Source organism: Panthera tigris, chromosome D4 (genome assembly GCF_018350195.1).
Source record: "Panthera tigris isolate Pti1 chromosome D4, P.tigris_Pti1_mat1.1, whole genome shotgun sequence".
Classification (NCBI taxonomy): Eukaryota; Metazoa; Chordata; class Mammalia; order Carnivora; family Felidae; genus Panthera; species Panthera tigris.
In genome coordinates this window covers 6449057-6455624 of record NC_056672.1, presented here as the reverse complement: position 1 = coordinate 6455624, position 6568 = coordinate 6449057, and the positions used below count along the sequence as shown (strand labels likewise).

At 34.8% G+C, this 6568-nt stretch overlaps 1 pseudogene; it reads left to right on the top strand.

Moving 5' to 3' along the window:
• The first annotated feature begins 323 nt into the window (after positions 1-323).
• On the top strand, positions 324-2136 carry LOC102956424 (annotated as a pseudogene).
• Positions 2137-6568: the final 4432 nt, after the last annotated feature.

Sequence of the window (6568 nt, the reverse complement as noted above, 5' to 3'; positions counted from 1 at the left end):
CTCTCTCTCTCTCTGTCTCAAAAATAAATAAAATGTAAAGAAAATCAAAGGTGAGAAGATCTATCCACTTACTTGTACTCCCAGAAATAATAAAGGATATTCTTCAGACAGAAAATTACACCACATGGGAACTTGATCCGACAACAAAGAAATAAAGAGAGCCTTTGGTGAATATGAGGGCAAATATAAAATGTTTTATTTCTGATTTCCATGAAAGAGAATTGGATTGAGCAGAGCCATCCATCCCCCACTTTCCAGTGCTGCTCTCCTCCTTCATTCCACTTCTTCCATCCCAATGGCCATGGCCATTCTTGGCATCCCCTATGAGTGATGACATCTCATCAGGGCAGACCACAGAGATCCTGAGCTTCAGTGCTGTCGCAAAAAAGATGGTGGAGCACAAGAAGATCAACAACAGTCTTAAACAGTTAAGGGAGCAATTAAAAGAACTTACCGATCCGTATGAAAAGTCTGAAAATGACCGAGGGACCTACAATCACCCAAGTCGGGTCAAACTGCGTGAAGTACTTTAGAAGTTAATTGAAAAATTCGTTGTTGGAAGAGCCAAAATATATTGTCAGTTGTCATGGTTAGCTTGAAGAAAGCGGCATCCAGGAACAAGAGTTGCTTTGGATATGATTACATCGATATTTGCCAAGATTCACTGATCTTACAGCATGTCTCATAAGGATGTAAGGAATATTTCTTTTTCTGAGGTGGAGGGACTATCTGAACAGATCGGAGAATTCAGAGGCCATACAAGTACCTCTTACAAACCTAGAATTATTCCAGTATAGGAATACTATCTCCAAAAGGCTGTTTGTTATCTGGGCCAACAGTTAGGAAAAACACTAATGGCAAGAGCTGTTGTTAGCCAACTGGAATGCAATATCTTAATCGTAGTATACAGTTGTACCGTAGACAAGTACACTGGTGAAAGCACCCATTTGATCAAAGAAATGTTTACATTAGGAATCATCAGTCATGCATCATTTTTATGGATTAAAAAAAAATGCCATTCATGGATACTGGTCTCCCGGAAGTACTTCAGCTGATAGGTTGAGAGGACTTTATGAGCTACTCAAATGGATGGATGTGATGCTCTGCATAGTTAAAATGATCACGGCTATCAACAAGTACAGTGGATTCTGCTTTGCTGTCTCCAGATAAATAGAAAAAAATATACATTTATTTATAAGCAAGTTTAGATATCCCCCAAATCTACGGAGGTACCATTACAAAGCATGATAAAATAGATTATTAGAAACATTTATAAGGTTTTCAGATGGCTGTAATGGAGCAGACCTGAAAAATGTTTGCACTGAAGCCGGCATATTTATAATTCATGCCGATCATGAGTTGGTAGTATAGAAAGACTTCATGAAAGCAATCAGAAGTAGCTGGTTTTAAGTAGCTAAAGTCTAGATTGGACTACAAACCTGAATTCCAAGAAGCTAAAGTATCAATTGGATTGGAGATTTTTGATAGCTATATGACACATTGGCTTAATGTAATAATCAGTTATAGATGTATGTATGCGATGGCAATAATGATTAAAAATGTATGAATAAAAATTAAAACAAAGTAATGAAAATTTATTATGCAATTTGTAATAGATGTAGAGTAAAAGATATAACGAATAGAAAAGACAGGAGGGAGAAATTAAATATTGCTGAAAAAGTCTTAACCTGCCTGTGAAGTGATATATTATTATTTGAAGGTAATCTGCGATAAAGATGTATATTGTAAGCTCTAGAGCAACTACTAAATATCAAAATTATCTAACTACTAAATATCAAAAATTAAGAGAAATAGCTAAGTAATGTAGGAGATAAAATGGAATTATTAAAAAAAATCACCCCAATAGAATGCAAGGAGAGAAAAATAAAGATCAAATGAGACAAATACAAAATAGCAGGAGTGTAGATTTAAACCCAAATCATATTGATAATTAAATTAATCAATGATCTAAACATTCCAGATACAAGACATATTGTCAAATTCAGTGAGAAGGCAAGAACCAATTACATGCTGTTCACAAGGGACCAATGTTAAAGATGAAGATACGTAAGAAGTAAACAGGTGGAGGGGTACCTGGGTGACTCAGTTGGTTAAGCATTGGGCTCTTGATCTCAGCTCCGGTCTCAATCTCAACATTGTGAGTTCAAGTCCTGCAGTGGGCTCTGCACTGGGTGTGGAGCCTACTTCAAAAACAAACAAACAAAAAAGATGGAAGAATTATATACAATGTAAATGCTAATCAAGTTGGGAGTGACTATATGAATATCAGGAATATGATAAAGGGAGACATAATAACCAAAAGCAATTCGTCAAGAAGACATGGCATGCGCCTAGTATTATCAGCATTTTGAAAGACATGAAATATAAGTAATCTAAAAGGACAAATCAACAAATACACAGTTCTAGAAATTTCAACACTTCTAATTGACAAAGCAGTAAGACGAGAGCAAGATCAGTAAATATATAGAACATCGAACACAATGCAAATCAGCCAACTTGACCTAAATGACATTTATAGAACACTCCACCCAACGAGAGCAGAATACACATTCATATCAAGTACACATAGAATAAGCATCAAGATGAAGCATTTGCTGAGCCATACAACAATTCTCAACAAATCTTGAAAGATTAATATTCTTCTCTGTCAACAACGTAACAAATCAATAAAAGGAAGATATTCAGTACATGCTGTGAAACACAGGACACTTAAACTGAGTCAAAGAAAAAATACAAGAGAAAATAAAAAATATTTTGTAGGTGCACCTGGCTGACTCGGTAGAGCACATGACTCTTAATCTCACGTTCATGAGTTCAAGCCTCATGTTGGGCATAAAACCTACTTTCAAAACAATTGTAATGAAAACATAAAAATACGTATGCAGGTAAGCTGTGATAAGAGTGACATTTATAGCTTCAGATTCCTCTATTAATAAGGAAGAAAAGTATAAATAACTTCAGAAACAAGAAAACAAAGGACATTTTTAAAATGTTTTTCATTTATTTTGAGAGTGAGAGCACAAGTGGGGGAGGAGCAGAGAGAGAGAGAACCCCAAGAAGACTCCATGCCTAGCACAATGTGGGGCTTGATCCCACCAATGTGAGTTCATGACATGAGCTGAAATCAAGAGTCAGGGGCTTAACCAACTGAGACACCAATTGCACCAGAAATTAAATTCAAGTAAGTAAAGAGGAAGAACTAAAGCTAGAAGTATAATTCAACAAAACAGAAAAAAAAAAATGAAGGAATACAAGTGAGAGCAAAAGCTGCTACTTTGAAAATATCAATACAGTTGATAAACTTCAGGTAGAATTATCAAGAGAAAAAGTTTAAAAGGACATAGATGACCAAAATCAGTAATTAAAGAGGTTATTATTCATACCCTACTAACATTTAAAGGATCATGAGGGAAATATGAACTTTATGCCAATAAATATGACTAAGGACTTAGACACAACTGATTTCTTGAAAGAAAAAATGCCAAATAGACTAAAAAAATTTTAACTTAAAAGGATTCCTGGGTGGCTCAGTGTTTAAGTGGCCAACTCTTGATTTCAGCTCAGGTCATGATCTCACGGTGACATTGAGACCACCTCAGGCTCCATGCTGACAGCACAGAACCTGCTTGGGATTCTCTCTCCCTCTCTCTCTGCCCCTTCCCTACTCACAGTCTCTATAAATAAACAAACAAAAAAACAAACATTAAAAAAATTATAGTTAAAAACTTGAATCCAAAGTCACTGTAAATTTCAGGAATTAAAGAAGAAATAAGATAATCCTACACAGATGCTTTATGAAAATAAAAGCCAACACTTCCCTACTACCTTCATGAGGCCCCCATTACTCTAATACCAGAAACAAAAAGATATAAGAAAACTATACACCGATATTTCTTATGAGTATTGACACAAAAGCCCTTAACGGGTAGCAAAAAGATCCAGGAAAAAGGGAAAAAATATGATATGAATATGTCACCACAGATACTTTAGATTTTCTCTGAGGAATACAAAGTTAGTTTAACCTTCAAAAAAATCAATGAAATATACACCATATTGACAAGATAAAGAAGAAAACCTATATAATCATCTCATATGCAGAGAGAGCAGTAAACAAATTCAATACTCATGATAAAAAACCCTCAGCAAACTGGGAATAGAAGGGAACTTTTTCAATTGGATAAAGTGCATCTGCAAAAATCAAGCTAATATCACACTTAGTGGTAAAAGAATGAATGCTTTCCCCCTGGGACTGGAACAAGGCAAGGATGTTCACTCCTTAGTCTACATTGTACTGGAGGTCCTAGGCAATGCAATGAGGATGAAAACAGAAATAAAAGACCTCATATTGGAAAGGAAGAAATAAAATTGCCTCTACCCATAGATGACATTATTTGTGTAGAAAATCCTAAGCAATTTACAAAACAAAAACAAAACAAAACAAAAAACCTACTAGACCTACTAAGTGAATTTATTATATTGTAGGATGACCAAAATACAAAAATTTACTATTTTTATATACTAGCAACAATTAAAAAGTAAAATTATTCAAAATACCACTTAAAATAACATAGAAATAAAATACTTAGGGATACATTTAACAAGATATTTGTAAGTACTGTACATTAAAAACTACAAAATCATGTTGAAATTGAAGGCCAAAAATGGTCTACGCTATTTTGTAATTTTTAGTGTACAGTACTTACAAATATCCTGTTAAGTGTATCCCTAAGTATTTTATTTCTAAATAGAAAGACATACCATGTTCATACATCAGAAAACTCAATTCTCAAAATGATCTATAGATTCAGTGCAGTACCAATCATAATCTCAGCAGAATGTTATAAAAATGAGCAAATCTAAAATTTATATGGAAATAGCAAGGACCAAAAATAGCCAATACAATTTTATTTATTTATTTATTTATTTATTTATTTATTTATTTATTTGTTTGTTTAAAGTACGCTCCTCGCCCAATGCAAAGCCCACCAAGGGGCCTGAACTCACAACCCTGAATTCAAGCAAGACCTGAGCTCAGGACCTGATCTGAGATCAGGAGTCAGATACTTAACCAACTGAGCCAAACAGGAGGCACCCTGGCAATACAATTTTTAAAAAAGAAAACAAAGGTGGGAGGACTTAGACTACCTGATTTTAAGACTTAAAATAAGGCCATAGTAATAAGACAGTGTAATGTCAACATAAGAATAAATGTAGAGATTAATGAAATGGAATACCGTATCATAAGCCCACAATCATACGTATGGTCATTTGATTTTTGTAAGATATGCCAAAGTGACTGGATGACAGAACAGTCTTACAATCAATGTGCTGGAACTACTGGTTAGCCACTTGGAAAAAATGAACCTTGGCCTCTATTTTCACCATACACAAAAATCAACTCAAATGGGTTATAGACCTAACATAAAAGCTAAAACTATAAAACTTCTAGAGGAAAATTTAGAATATTGTAACAAAATTGGCAATGATTTGCTAGCTACAAAATGCAAAGTACCCCAGTTATAGGAGAAAAATTGATAAATTGAACTTCATCATAATTTAAAATTTCTCTTTTAAAGATACTTTAAGGAAATGAAAAGCAAATCACAGAGTGGGAGAAAATATTTGCTTTTCCTATAGCTGACAAAGGACGTGCATGAAGAATTTATGAACAGACAACAACCTCTTTGACCTCAGCTGCAGGAACTTGTTACTTGACATGTCTCCAAAGGCAAGGGAAATAAAAGCAAAAATGAACTATTGGAACCTCATCAAGATAAAAGTTTCTGCACAGCAACGAAAACAATTAACAAAACTAAAATGCAACCTACAGAATGGGAGAAGTTATTTGCAAATGAAGTATCAGAAAAAGGGTTAGTATCCAAAATCTATAAAGAACTTATCTAACTCAACACCCAAAAAACCACACCTAATCCAGTGAAAAAATGGGCAAAAGATGTGAACAGACACTTTCCCAAAGAAGACCTCCAGAGGCTGACAGGCACATGGAAAGATGTGCAACATCACTTATCATCAGGGAAATACAAATCAAAACCACAATGAGATACCACCCCACACCTGTCAGAATGGCTAAAATTAACAACTCAGGAAACAACAGATGTTGGTGAGAATGCATAGAAAGGGGAACCCTTTTGCACTGCTGGTGGGAATGCAAGCTGGTGCAGCCACTCTGAAAAACAGTATGGAAAATAGTATATTAAAAATAGACCCAGCAATTGCACTACTAGGAATTTGTCCAAAGGATACAAAAATGCTAATTCAAAGGGGCACATGCACCCCAATGTTTATATAGCAGCACTATCAACAATAGCCAAGTTATGGTAAGAGCCCAAATGTCCATCAACTGATGAGCAGATAAAAAGATATGGTGTGTGTGTACACACACACATACACACATAATGGAATATTACTTGGTGATCAAAAAGAACGAAATCTTGACATTTGCAACAAATGGATGGGACTAGAATGTATTATGGTAAGTGAAATAAATCAGTCAGAGAAAGATAAATGCATGATTTCACTCATAGAA